At 43.0% G+C, this 15,665-nt stretch overlaps 1 pseudogene; it reads left to right on the top strand.

The window, feature by feature from the left end:
* Window positions 1–8,098: 8,098 nt before the first annotated feature.
* Window positions 8,099–8,527, top strand: LOC103072493 (endothelial differentiation-related factor 1 pseudogene; annotated as a pseudogene).
* The last annotated feature ends 7,138 nt before the right edge of the window (window positions 8,528–15,665 follow it).

Below are 15,665 nucleotides of genomic sequence, written 5' to 3' on the forward strand. Positions count from 1 at the left end.
TCAGGAACGATGACCTTGAGTTACTTTATCTTACACAAATTTTTTTTTTTTTTAATATGGAATGCTTCATGAATTTCCATGTCATCCTTGTGCAGGGGCCAAGCTAATCTTCTCTGTATCATTCCAATTTTAGTATTTATATGTGCTGCCGAAGTGAACACACACAAATTTTTTTTTTTAAGATTTTTTTGATATGGATCATTTTTAAAGTCTTTATTGAATTTGTTACAATATTGCTTCTGTTTTATATTTTGGCTTTTTGGCCTCAAGGCATGTCTCGCGAGGCATGTGGGATCTTAGCTCCCTGATCAGGGATTGAACCCACACCCCCTGGAAGGTGAAGTCTTAACCACTGGACTGCCAGGGAAGTCCCCACAAATATGTTTTGATAGGACTCATTAAAGCCTTAAAAAAAAATATATATATATATATATATATTTTTTTAATTTGAAATTTATGGGACTTCTCTGGTGGTCCAGTGGTCAAGAATCCGCCTTCCAATGCAGAGTATGCAGGTTCAATCCTTTGTTGGGCAACTAAGCCTGCCCGCCACACCTACTGAGCCCACATGCTCTGGAGCCTGCGTGCCACAACAAGAGAGCCTGCCTGCTGCAACTAAGACTGGACGTGGCCAAAAAAAAAAAAATATATATATATATATATATATAATAAAATAAATAAAATAGAAATTTATTCTATGTATATTCTTTTATAGGCCAAACAAATTTCTTTGATTGAAATTATAAGCAACAATATGAAATAAAGTAAATGCTTAGTTAAAACATTTTGAGATAACTAATAAGGACCTACTATATAGCACAGGGAACTCTACTCAGTACTCTATAATGACCTATATGGAAATAGAATCTAAAAAAGAGTAGATATACATATATGTATAACTGATTCACTTTGCTGTACAGCAAAAACTAACACAACATTGTAAATCAACTATACTCCAGTAAAAATTAATTTAAAAACATTTTGAAGATTATTTACATAGTCATTTGGCATTTTAAAAAAATATGCAAACACATTTTAACTAAAGTGATAACATTGAGCATATAAGTGAGTATTTACTACAATTTGATAATTGATTAGCTGAACTGAAAATTCAGCGAATGATTCATTTAAAATCAATTTAGAGAGTCACCATAGCCAGGTGTTGTCTGGGTCTCTCTGGCTACTGAAATCTCAAGATTGTCTTGGGCCCCCTTTGCAAGTTTTGAAGGATTAGCCAATCAATACTTATTAGATACTCAGTACTTTCTAAGCAGGTCACACTGTTTTGAACTGGTTCACCTGCCTTTCAGGGCCCTTAGAAGTTGATCCTTGTGTCTGAGTAACCTGCAGTCTGGAGTTTATCTCTGCTCTGCTTGGGCATAGGGATGGGCAATTACAGGACACATGTGAAGTCCTGCCTACACCTCATTTCAGCTGTTTTGACAACCTGCTGATTCTCTGTTTTAGTGGAAAACCTCTTAGCTCTGTTGGAAAACAGATCAGCTCAAAGCAAAATGACCTATTATTATTTTAAGAAGCCTCACGTCATTTTTGAGCAACGACAATCCACACCTACAAACAGATGTGTCCTATCCTGAGAGGTGATTGGTTGGCCAAAGGAAGAAGCAGTACTTTGGGTATTTTTCTCAGGAAGATGAGAGCACAGTTCTGGGAAAGTCAATCATAGGAAATTGTGCAGCATCAGTGCAAACTCTGACCCTGAGAACCTTTCTTGTTAGTTTGCTGTTGTCCAAGTTTGGACCCATTTGAAGTCCTGGCTGGCATCTACATGCTCTTTTTCAACAACCCACATTTTGTTGAAAGTGGAAACAATGTTTAGGAAGACTGGTGCTTCATTCTCTAGTGGTAGATTTTTTCTGTATTCCATGTTCCCCCTTTAAGCGTAATTTCCGAGAAGAGAACTTTATTGCTAACTAGTACTAATTACTTTTAAAATACCCTGAAGCAGGGCTTCCCTGGTGGTGCAGTGGTTGAGAGTCTGCCTGCCGATGCAGGGGACATGGGTTCGTGCCCTGGTCCGGGAAGATCCCACATGCCGCAGAGCGGCTGGGCCCGTGAGTCATGGCCGCTGGGCCTGCACGTCTGAAGCCTGTGCTCCACAACGGGAGAGGCCACGACAGTGAGAGGCCCGTGTACCGCAAAAAAAAAAAAAAAAAAAAGAAAAATCCTAAAGCTTCCAAAAACTTTCTTCCTCTTAATTGTTTCAGCTGTTTTCACAGATGCCAGTTCGTTCTTAAGATTAGGCAACACTTCATGTGAATCTGGTTACTTTCATAATTATGACATCATTACGTTCAAGAGTTAAGTGGGTTGTAAAATATTATAGCTAGTCAGTAACTAAGGACACCTAGAAGCAAGGTCATCTTAATTAAGAAGGACAACAAAAAGAGGCACAGGGTATTAACTGAGAAATAGAGAAGTCAGACAAATGGACTTCAAAATGTCAGGTCTATTGTTGGTAAGTTTGGGCTTGGACAGAGCATCTTAGATGTGTGCCCATAATGGACTTGCTATTATGTCACCCCTGATTAGATCGGCCCACCCTGCCACTGGCATAGCCAGACAACCTTTGGGCTTCTCTTTGGGTAACTACTTGGCACAGAGCAGGCCAGGAAGCCTGTGCCACTTGTGCTGTTTCTTCTGTGGAGCCCAACTCCAGGATACAACGTCCGTGGTCCGTGGAGCTGTGTAACCCGGCAGCCCTGCATGTGCCCTGTGGTTAAGCTGGGATTTGCTGTCTTGCACCAGTGAGGTCGGAAAGGGGAGGAAAGAGAGCGAAGCCTTAATGCTTTCGCCACAACTTGGATTCTCCCCTGTGTCAAATAACCCACTCCCGCTTGGGAGGGAGTGTTACTCTGGCAGAAGTCCATCCCCTTCCCACCAAAAAAAAAAAAAAATCAAGGAGGGAATGCATAAGAGAAGTAAGTAAAAGACAAGAGCATAAAGATCCAAATAAATGACTTATGTAGATAATAATTAAACCATGGGTAATTATTAGTCAAATCCATTTTACCTGCCTTCGCTAATCAAGGTCATTTTAAGACTTGCACATACTGCAAGCAGCAGGCAGCCGAAGCAATAAGATGTTTGCCCAAGTTATTTTCCAGGTACTTGGAGTTAGCTGTGACTAGCTGGAGATGAGCTGGATAGGACCAAGCTGAAGTGGTTAACACTGATTAGGACCACCAACCCTCCAGCTGGGCATGCGTGAGTGTCCAGTCAGTGACGTTTTGATGTCAGAGGGCCAAAAACTCCACCCTCAGACCATGTTAAACACCTCCAGTTTTGAATGTGCAGAGGCCTTCATAGAACGATGACGATTACCACACCTTTTCCCAAGCACTTTCCTCATGCTCCCCACATTCCTTATCCCTCAGACCATCCTGCTTCTTTATTCTTTATCTTCCAAATACCCCAAGGCCTTTGCACCCCAAAGGGGGAGGATGGCCTGAGACTTGTTCTCCCATCTCCTCACTTGACTGCCTTGTGAATAAACCTTCTCTTTGCTGCAAAACTTGGCAACTCAGTGTTTTGGCTTGCTGAGTGTCAGGCAAAATGAACCTGGTTCAGTAACAATAGTAATTTCCCTAGCTCTGCTTCCTCCCTCCCTCCCTCCTTTTCTTCCCTTCTTCTTTCTTTCTTTATCTTTATCTATTCAGCCATTCATTTAATAAAATTAAATATAATAATTCACATCAAAAAGCAAAATTTTGAAGTAGACTGTAAATACTCTTTTTGGGCAAATGTTGGCCACCTCTAACAGAGAGGACCAATGGTGAAGTCTAAAGTTCACTGATTTAAGAATCAGGTTCTGCCAAAATCCTTGCCTCGTGGTGGGCTCTGGATTTCTGTGTCCTCATCTAAAAATGAGAAATTATTGGAAGAAATAATCTCAACTCTTACTCCCAGCTCTAAATGTCTGTGATTATTGTTCATGTATTCTCATCAAGCTTCAACATAGTTTGAGTCGATCTGTAAAATAACACAGCCACCTTATCTCTTGTATAGAGTTACTGAACAGGTCAAATTAGTTAATACAACCGAAAATGATTTATTGAGCCATAGAGCACAATGTAATTGGAAGGTAGACCAACAACCTCTTTTAAAAAATTCAGACTAAACTAAAATGATTGTTTTAGGCTCATATAACATAGGCAGCAAAAGTAGGCATTGAATCCAGACTTCAAAATCTTTCATGAAAAAGATCAACCTTGAATATAATATGAAGAATTTAACCTCATCATGAAATCAGAATTTATCAGAACAGACCAGCACCACAAAAATTTAATTATTGATCAGGATGTACACAAATACCAAATGCATTCTAGAATTTCCATGACACCGAGCACGGTTCTTCTCTTGCGTCCAGGGAGTTCAGTCTTGGAACAGCTCATTTATCAGCAAATGTATCTTGGGCAGCCTTGTGTTCCACACACTGAGGTTCTACGGACGCTGGGGCGAGACAGAATAGATGGTCCCTGCCCTGTAGGAGCTCCTGTTACATTCCAGTGGGAGGGAAGTGGCCACCACGCAAATAAGTACCTAAGCAAGAACGTATCAGAGCGTGAAAGCTGTTACAAAGAAAATAAAATGGGATAAGGGGATTGCCTGTGTTTTGGAAAGTGGGGGCAGCTTTAGGCTGGGCAGCCAAGGGAGGCCTCTCCGGGGAGGGGACGTCTATCTAACATGATCCCTGAGAGCAGGGCCCAGTGCAAAATGGAAAGGTGAGCCCCCTCAGTTCAAAAATGAAGAATTTCAAGATGCTAACAGCGGAGCATTAAACCAATATGGGGTCATAGGGATCAGGGGGTGCAGGACTCATGCGCAAGAAGCAAGCCCGGCCTGAAAGATGGAATAGCAAGTGCAAGGGTAGGAACAAACCCTGCACGTTTGAGGAACTGAAAATAGGCGCACGTGGCGGAGGGCAGCGAGAGGAAGGGGAAGTAGGATGCTAAGAGGCAGAAAGTGCGGATCATGTAGTATGGCAGGGTCAGACATGAACAATTATTTTTAATAACAGGATCACTGTGGAGGATTTACAAAGGGCAATGATATGGTCTGATTGACTGGTTTTAACAGACCCCTGTGGCCGCTGTGAAGGACCGATTATGGGACAGTCAGGTGGGAGGGGAACCAGGGGGGTGGCAGTTTCCATCACCCGGACAGATGGCCACACAAGGGTGGCTCCTTGGACGGAGTGAGAAGTGGTCAGACTTGGGACTTATTTTGGAGGCAGGACTGGATTGTGAGCTGAGGGAAGGAGCAGAATCATGGGGGACTGCTGGGGTTGTGATGTGCTAAGGGTGTCCAGCGATGCCCTGCCCCAGATGAGAAAGCCTGGGGCGGGTAGCCCTCCCTCACTTCCCACGACTCCTGACCTGCAGCCTGGATTTCACTCTCTCTGCCAGTGGGAAGTTTTGTTGTTAAACGCATCATGGTGCTACTGATCACCAAATCCACAGCTTACTTTTTGTCCTCTTTCTTGTCCTCCACGTGGCATTTGGCACAGTTGACTAGCAACTACTTTTTTTTTTCATAAATTTGTTTATTTATTTTTGGCTACTTTGGATCTTCGTTGCTGTGCACGGGCTTCTCATTGAGGTGGCTTCTCTTGTTGCAGAGCATGGGCTCTAGGTGCATGGGCTTCAATAGTGGTGGCTCATGGCTCCAGAGCGTAGGCTCAGTAGTTGTGGCTCACGGGCCCAGCTGCTCCGCAGCATGTGGGAGCCTCCCGGACCAGGGCTCGAACCCATGTCCCCTGCATTGGCAGGCGGATTCTTAACCACTGCACCACCAGGGAAGTCCCACAACTATTTTTTAAAGCAGCTGGTCTTTGGTATTACTGAACCATTCTCTCTGGGTTCTCCTCTTACTCCTCAGACTGTTCCTTTTATTTGTAGCAGGATGGGGTTCACCTTCCCCTTCATTCTTTTAATTCCACCTAGTCTCACTGGGTTCTCCATCTTCTAAATCTCCTTTATCTCATCCATCCCAACCCCTCCGCAGGAAGAGGGTCTTTTAGGATAATAACAAACCGCAATTATGCTGTGAGAGGCAATGTATACTGCTCCCCCCGCAAGGGTGTGATGACACAGGCAGGCGGAAAGAGATCCCTGGGGTGAACCAAGCCAGGACCCCAGAGAAATGGAGAAGAGGCACATGTAAGGGAGACCAAGGGCACGTGACGTGGACGCAGCACTGACCAGAAGTGATCTGAGAAGAGTGGTCGACACGTTACATGAACCTCTGGGTCCAGACACATTTCTTTTTTTTTTTAAATAATTCTACAGCATTTCTATTGATTGATTGATTGATTGATTGTCCTCCTTTTTGATTTCCTTTACAATATTTGTCCCCTCTTTTACATCTCTACTGCTGCCCTGTTTTAGATCCCCTAAGAGCAGGGATTGTTGTTTTATGGTCTAATGAATCTCCAGTGCCTAGAACAGTGTTTGGCAGAGAGAGAGAGAGAGAGAGAGAGAGGCAGGCAGTGTGCGTGTGCAATGAACAGAATTGCTTAACATCCTTACATGTCCTGAACCCAGTCTATTTCTCCACACTATCTCCCTCTGCTGCCTTCCCTATACTTAGTGCTCCAGCTGCCCTAACCTGCTAACAGTTGCAAGAATACATCCTGGTTAGTTTTCTCTCCATGCTAGACATTGCCCCTTCCAGGTCTTTCTCCCACTTATTATTTATCCTTCAGTGTTCAGATCAAGAAGCATTTACTCATTCCCATTCCCTGGGCATTCTCGAGCATGCCTTCCTATATCACGCCATTCTACTTGTGTATTTACCTCTATTACCTCACTTACCTCCTTTAATTCAGTAGTTTATTTACCTATTGAATCAGTCAGGGTTTGTACAGGAAACAGAAGGCACACTCAGATGAAATCATGAAACTAACTTTATGAAGGGACTGTTCACAGAAGCCGGCAGAGGTAAGGAAATTGATTATTGGCTAAGGGAGCCCTGCAAGTGCTGGAGGCTTGGAGGAGAGAATTACAATCACAGAGCAATGGCCAGAGCTTCAAGCCAAAACATGCCTCCCATTGGCTGAACTCAACCAGAAGCCACAGAGCAAAACAGCCCCAGAGATGCAGCTCATAGAGATCAATCCTTGAGGCGTGGAGCAAAGCAGAGAGAGGGAGAGAATGGATCTGGGGGAGACAGTGGCAAATAGAGACCAAGTGACACATGTTTCTCTCCCCATTAGATGGAAGGTTCCTGAGGCAGGACCATTTCTCATTCGTTCTTGTAGTCCCAGCACCTAGCACAGGGCTTGACCCAGGATAATCATCCAATAAATCCTCGTGGAAGTGAATTACAATGTTAGGGCATATACTATATTTAACTTAATATTTATAGGAAAGTAGGCGGGAAGGCAGGCAAGCTGTTTACAATCTATCTTTGGCCCATTTTAATTTGCTTTCACATGGAACTGTTTTTATACGTTTCTTGATATCATATCTAACTTAGATGACAACAGCACAACCAAGACAGAATCCACTGGAAAGGCTAATTTTGGTCATCTTGCTTTGCTGAGTTCAGTCTAATAGCTCCAAAAGCAACACGAACCTGGAAATAGTTGTATCCATGTGGGGCTATTAGCATAAGACACAGGGCGTGAGACACACAAAATATTCCCATTAGGGATGCTTGCTTACTAATTGTACAACATCATCTCCAGATCCTGGCCCCCAGCAGGCAATGAATAAAAGCTTGCTGACTGTCTAGAGTCAGGCAAGCCATGTAGATTTTTGAGGCATGAAAGAATCCAGATACTCTACCTAATGGTATACATCAGGCCATTGGGTAGGGTGACCAACCATCCTGGTTTGCCTGGGACTGTCCTGGTTTTAGCACTGAAATCATTCAGCCTGAGAAACCTTCTGTCTCAGGTCAGCTGGGACAGTTGGTCACCCTACAATTAGAGTTAATTAAAAAATATAGATTTAGGGGGCAGGGCCGGGGCGGGCGCCGGAAGCGGCCGAGCGACAAGGGGACGTCGCGTCGCCGGGTCTCGAGCAGCTGCCTCGGAGCCGCTGGAATGACCACCTGCCCCGCCTGCCCCGCCATGGCTGAGAGTGACTGGCCCAAAAAGGGCCCCATGGCCGCCCAGGCCAAGTCCAAGTCGTCCTCTCTAGCAGCTCAGAGAGGAGGATAATATGTGGAGGCTTCCAAGAAATGGGCCGCCGGCCAGAACAAACGGCTCTGGATCGCCAAGAACACAGCCAAGCTGGACCTGGGGACTGAGGAGCTGCACCACGACCGGGTGACCCTGGAGGTGGGCAAGGGGATCCCGCGGGGCCGGCAGAGCAAAGGGCTGACGCAGAAGGACCTGGCGACGAAAATCAACGAAAAGCCACAGGTCGTCGCTGACCGTGAGAGGGGCCGGGCCATTTCTAACAACCAGGTTCTGGGCACAATCGAGAGAGCCATTGGCCTTAAGCTCTGGGGGAAAGACATTGGGAAGCCCATCGAGAAGGGGCCGAGGGCGAAATGAACACAAAGCTTCGAAATCAGCGCGTTCCAGCTGATCTTGTCTGGCTGGTTCTGCGTGACCACCAGCGCCAACGTGGGTCTCTTCACGCGGCCACGTGGAACACGGGGCGGTAGCCCTGCCCGGGAGCCCCCTCTACCCCCACCTGCTGTCAGACTAACAAACAAAACCTTGCAAAGTGTTTGCTTCTCCTGATTATTTTCCTCCCTGTCCCCGTCCCTCACGTGGGGTGCGGAACGCTGCCTTCCTCTCCCCTGGGGTCTGCCCCGTCACTGGGGTGGCTCCAGGGAGCTCGGAGGGGGACCACCTCGCACAGGGTGGGCAGCCACCGTCTGGGAGAGGAGGTGCGTCTCCAGCCCGGCTCATAGAGAAGCTAATAAACATTTGTTGCCCTTCCAAAAAAAAAATATATAGATATAGATATAGATATAGATTTAGATAGATTCCTCACGATATAGCTTCATTGAGGCATTATTCAGAGGTGATAAAGCTATTCTAGCTCTTTGACAGTTATCTTGAGTTTTGTAAAACTTAGAATGTTCTTTGACTGGGATCTGGTAACTTTGCTGATGAATCAATTAAGAAGTCCTAAGAAAAACCCTCCACTGACAGTATTTTCTTAACCCCAAACCTTACAAACATACTTAATCTAATTGGTTCCTCAGGTGTAAAATCAAAATGTACTCTAGCGTATTTACAGAAATAACAAGCCTCTCTTTCCACTAATTTCCTCAGGTTTCTGGATATATTTCCAAACACCTTGCCAGCCTTGTCTGTAAACTGCAAGTCTCTTGTTCTGATATTCTACGGGAGGAATATGCACTCATAGCTATTGTACCAGTGGCCATTTCTAACTTTTGTATTCATATGCCAAGTGAGAAAGCAGTTGAGAACTAGTTAAGGCTTTTTGCAGCAAGTCTTTATCCTCAAACTTTTGGCTGAACTGTGGAAACTCAGTATTGCAATAAAACTGCCTGGTTCTGGAACCAGATAAACTCCTTTTATTAGTGAGAAACATCATATAGATACTGATTTATGTGTCCTATATGGAAGTACAGGAAAGATTTAGCCTGTGTATAGTATTTATAATTTATGAGCGATTTTTAGAAAAAAAATTGGCAAATGGATTGCCTTGAATCTTGGTGGGAAAGGCTAAAGCTACTGAAGTAAATTAAAAACAAAAATCCAACTGCTGTATATACAGTAACAACAAGTGATAGTTTGCAAATAAGAGGAATAGTTACCCCTATTCCAGTCACCAAAATTAAGATTTGCCTATGTGATGTGACACTAAGGGAAATAATTTCACTAATACTTTAATTAAATTATTTATTAAATTAAAGTTAATTTAGATCAGCAGTCCCCAACCTTTTTGGCACCAGGGACCAGCTTCGTGGAAGACAATTCTTCCACGGACTGGGGTGTGGGGAGAATAGTTCGGGCGGTAATGCAAGTGATGGGGAGTGGCAGGTGAAGCTTCGCTCACTTGCCTTTCACTCACCTCCTGTTGTGCTGCCTGGTTCCCAGCAGGCCACGGACTGGTACCAGTCTGCTGTGGCCCGGGGGTTGGGGGCCCTTGATTTAAATCATTATTAATTTTTATAATTGTGACAATATGACAATTCCATGATAGTGACAAAAATGTCACTGACATTTTTGGTGCTAAAAATAAATCCTTTAAATAGTTTTGGGGGGTACATTTTAAATGAAGGACTTGTGTGATATGTGAGTTATATCCTTTTTTCTTCCAGTTTTACTGAGATATAATTGACATACAGCACTGTATAGTTTAAAGTACAGCATAATGATTTGTCTTACATCCATCACTACCACAAGAAGTAATGATTACTATGAGAAGTTTAGTGGAAATCTATCATCGCATATAGACACAAAATTAAAGAAATAGAAAAAAATTTTTTCTTGTGATGAAACCTCTTAGGATTTACTCTCTTAATAACTTTCATATATAACATGCCGCAGTGTTAGTTATATTTATCATGTTGTACATCACATCCCTAGTACTTATTTATCTTGTAACTGGAAGTCTATGCCTTTTGACCACCTTCATCCAATTCAGCCTCTGGTAACCACAAATTTGATCTCTTTTTCTATGAGTTTGGTTTTTTTTTTTTTTTTTTGGAAGTATTGACATAATTGACCTGCAACACTATGTTATTTCCTAGTGTACAACCTAGTGATTTGATACTTCTATACATTATAAAATGATCACCACATCATTTAAATAATTTGAAAAATCAACTATTTCTAAAGCTTTAAAAAAATTTACTTAAGCATCTGAAGTCACCATCACCTGAGAAAACTACAAATAATGAGAGTTACCTTAATCGAACATCTTACACTGTGTCAGGCACCGTTAGACATTTTACATAGAATCTCATTTAATCCTTTCAACCCTGTTATATGAGTATTACCAATTCCACCTCACAGTTTAATAAAACGAGGATCAGAGAAGTTAAGTAATTTGCCCAATGTCACAAAACTGTTAAGGCCGAGAACTAAAATTCTATCTAAACCAGATCTTTTTGTTCTCTCCACTATATCACACAATTCCCTTAAAAACAAAACCAAAATCACTTAAAAGTGTGTAAAAATACTATTCCAGTGACTATATTATTTTGCTTCTCTCTATATAATTTTCATTGTGTGTTGCTAATTAAGAGTGAAGTTAAATAAGAAGCCTTATATAGCATTATAAGATCTATACTGATGCTTTTTGTGTGTTGTAGAAGCATTTGTACCTTGAATGCTTGCCGAATGGTACTGGCTAATTCTACTCATTTACTAATTTGCTCATATATTTCCATTTCTGAAAATGTTGCCGAAAGCTGTTAAAAGGGAACAATGGGCATATTTTTAAAGTTTAGTAAATCAAAACAACATGGGCACATGCTAAAGATTAATTTGGGATCATTTACATATATGGCATTCTAAAACAAAAAAAGAGGAGGTACTGTTTTTGTGAGTGCAGAAAAAGGAATGCAACCTATTTCTTGCAAGGGCATAGGAGCAGGTCTCATATTCTCACACATGGCTTTGTTTTCAAATTCTTGAAAGTGCAGAAATTCTTTTAATTTAAAGGTGAGCCCATGGAAAATCTGGAACAGCTGTAGAAAACCGTAGAGGAACGCAGTGCCACAGTCACTTTTCCAGTTTGTGACACCACCCCAGGGAGATCTGACCCTCTGCTCAGCACTGTTCTAAATTATCAAAGAGGCACCCCGGTCCCCATTGCTACAAACAAGATGCTTCCACGGAATTGATAGTCTCATTAACTGCTCCTGCCTAAAGGTTGAAAAGTGCAGAGAGGAACTCAGATAACCGTTTAGACACAAGAGAGACTCCAGGCTGTCCAAGGAAGAAGGCTCAGAGCGGGTCTAAACACAGCCTACTAGATAGTAAGTCTTGGGAAACAGCCATATCTCAATCCACTCTCCCAGGGACCTGGCAGAACATCACCGCAACTTTCTGCAAGGTCATGCAAAGTTTAAGTGATTTTTACTATCCCACATTCCGACGTGTCCTTCTCTGTCGATTCATTTCCCATGGTGGTTCATCATTCTTTATTTATGGCACCTTTATTAGTTAACAACATCTCATCTCTCCTAGTAACTGTGCTGCTGCATATTTTTGGAAGCTTCTGCAGTCACTCTCAGGGACTGAGGGATTTTCATCAATGTTGAAGGGAGAGTTTGAAAATCCTGTTCTCAAATGAGATAGGTAAAAAATGGTCTTATTAGGATTCCTGTTTTCAATGTCCAGAGAAAAGTCCCAGGGAGAGAAAAACAGATAACAGAGCCTTGCATTGTCCACTGGTGAGATTTGTACATTGAAAGTAGGCTAAGCTAGAGTAATCGGCTTAATCTAGCCATAAATAGTGTATGCAGCTCTTCATTTCATTAACATCATTAACCAGGGCCCATCAGGAATGTGGATTGACATCACTGGCCCCTTTCACGGTTTCCTCTGACGCTGAATTTAGCCACCTGCGCAGAGACTGCCATGAACTGCCTGACACTGATACACAAGTGTCAGAGTGATTTTTCCGCTGTTTTTTTTTTGTTTTATTTTTAGGGATGGGTTGTCTCCTAGCATCTACCTCCTCCTCCCGGCTGTTTTGATAAAGAGAAGAAACGTCCTGGAACAGCCCAGGAGGTGGCCTGAGTTTTGCTGGCAGCCTCTGAAGTAGCCACCACTGTTTGCACGTTCCCCAGGAAGAAGAACAGGTGGTGGCTTTGTTCTGCCCACACCGGAGAGGCCCCACATCCACAGGGTTTGCGTGACCAGATAGTGGCTTTCTCTGGCTTTCGGTAAGGAGAGAAATTTCTTCCTCCTAAAGGACGTCATGCCTCACCCATCACTCATATGCGGGCACGTGCTGCCCCCTGAAGACGTCTATGCCACTAGCTGGAAATCAGACCTGTTAGCCCAGAGCGTTCGTTTCCCCTCCACCCCCAGCCCCACCCGCGACCCCCCAACCCCTCCCAACCTCCGGTGTCGGGGGGGCGGAACCTAAGAGGCTCCCTGGCCTGCAGAGAACCAGCCGACTGGGTCTGCAGCGAGCAGCGGCCATCTGGCTCCAGCTAAAATGTTGTCAGGAAGGAATATGGGCCTACTATGGAAAGAACATCCCGTTTTCCGAAAGAAGCTGGGAATATAGAATCTTGCATGAAATCCCTGACTTTTCAAACTTGGCAAGCTAACTTGGTTAAACAAGAAAAACAAAAAAAACACTCTGATGGCAGGCCCATGAGTAATATATACAATGCTTTGTGCAAATTAGAAAAAAAGCACCTCTCTGGGCAGATAAAGCAGGGGGAAAAAAGAAAAGCAGTCAGTGCATGTGTGCCAAGTAAAAGGTACTTTTGGGCAGTTGTTCCCTGTGCTAGGCGCTGGGTTTAACGAGAGCGTCCTGGCTGGGGTTCAGCCTCCACTTGCCCACTGGCTGCGCGCTGCGTGAGGTACACCGTGCATAGCTGCAGGCAGCTCTCCTTCGGCCGCCAAGTCAGTCTCTACACGCCAGATTCTGCCCCTGGGCCTCCGTGGGGAGCGGGCAGATTCACAAACTCTGGGTGATGGAGGAGGGAGCAAGAGAGTCGGGAAGCCAACAGAAATTGCAGGCCTATACTTGCTAAGGAGCCATAAAATTTTAAAATAGTTTTTCTACACTGTGTCCCAAACTTGCTCTCAGTGGTCCTGGGGGGTGAAGGGTGAATCAGTAGGAGAGTTTATTTTAGACAGCATTTTTCTGAGGTTATTGCACTCTGTATGTGAGGAGGATGTACTCGTTTATCTACTTTGTCTTTCTTAGTACACTTCATCTACGATTATTTTTAACATGTTCCCTCTATTGGTCTAGTATGGATCAGATCCCTTTATACTCTGACAACATCCTGAAAAGATGTTGTTTTACAGATAAAGATACTAAGGCTCAGAGAAGTAATTTTTCTGCCAAAACCAGCTGGGAACTGGCTCTGTTCTGGGCTTCAAACTTAGGTCTGTCACTAGGAAGCTATTGCTGCCCTAAGATGATATGATGACTCTGTTACTTCTAACTGAGATTCCAAAGGCTTTAGCTTTTCTCCCTAATGGCACCTGATCAAGATCTGTGTTATTCAAGTACATGATGCATGGAAATCTATTTGGTGCCTTCTCCCTTCTCCTTTTTATTTCTTGATAAATGCAAGAACAGGGACTTCCTTGGAGATCCAGTGGTTAAGACTCTGCAATTCTAATGCCGGGGGTGCGGGTTCAATCCCTGGTCGGGGAACTAGGATCCCACATGTTACATGGCCAAAAAAAAGAAAAAAGCAAGAACAGTTCTTTTACCAAGCAAAGGATGCATCTGTGTAGTGTATAACTTTGAAAATAACAACATCACCAGATGGACATATCCCAGTGAGTGTTGTTCTTTCAAAACACTGGGTTGCTATGGTGATTAGAGACTTATTCCAGCCATACTGTCATCAGTCACCACCTTTCTTCTCTTTTGGAAGAAACTTCAAAGCCAGTTTACCAACCATTCAGAGAAATTAGGCTCATCATTTCAGTGGCATTGATGGTTTTAAATGTCAAATGATAACATCCAGCTTTTCCAGCCACTCTGTCCATCAGATTTGACTACAAATCACTTGAGGCTATTTCCAAAGCTTAAGTCCAGTCTCAGTGGAGTTGGATTTGCCTCTTGAGAATGTTCCAGAGAATATGCTGGAGGTGTTTAGATTGTATCCAAAAGAGAACTTCCAAAAATATTCTGAGCCCAGCAGTACCATTGGTTAAGCGTGACTTTTGAAAGGGACACATGCATTGGGGAGTAGACAGGTCCTGACAAGCTGATTAAAGAGTCAGGGTGGTGGGCAATGTATACATTTCAAGTCTAGACTTTGGAGTCAGACAGACAGGATTCAAATCTTCCTTTTACCACTTACTAGCTGTGTAACCTTGCACAGATTACTTAATCTCTTCATGTCTCAGTTAAGGCTTTTGTAAAGTGGAGATAATTATTGAATATGTAGAAGCTCCTAGAACAGTGGGTGGTACAGAGTAAGTGCTATTTAAGTGTTGGCTATTGTTAAAATCACACATAGCACTTTATAGCATCACCTTGAATTATAAATGTATCAGGCAAGATCCATAACAGGGCAGACATTTTCTATAAGTGTCATCACCAACTGTAGTAATAAAATGTTCTTATGTAGGATAAATAATTTTGTTTGGTTGTTAAAATCAAAGTGGAATTTGCCATGTCTAAAGGTTCTGTATCTAAATACATTGCATTTCAGATATAATCTGTAAAAAACTCGAAGCACTTTGCTGTACACCTGAAACTAACACAATATTGTAAAACAACTATACGTCAATAAAAATATATAAATAAATAAATACACTCCATTTCATTTTACATCCAGGAATCCCAAATGAAAATAGAGGTGCTTGGTAAGGTATCACAATATCAATAGCTTGAAATACCTGTGGCATACTGGCAAAATATTCATCCAGCCCATAACTCTGAACCCTTATGACAGGAACATAATCTTTATGCAGTGCAGTCCATCTTTGTGCAGCTTTGGTTGCTGAAAATTCTTCCTGATACGAAATTGAAATCTCTTTCCCTTATCATTCC

The sequence above is a fragment of the Lipotes vexillifer genome, unplaced genomic scaffold (assembly GCF_000442215.2).
Source record: "Lipotes vexillifer unplaced genomic scaffold, Lipotes_vexillifer_v1.1 scaffold702, whole genome shotgun sequence".
NCBI classification, from domain to species: Eukaryota; Metazoa; Chordata; class Mammalia; order Artiodactyla; family Lipotidae; genus Lipotes; species Lipotes vexillifer.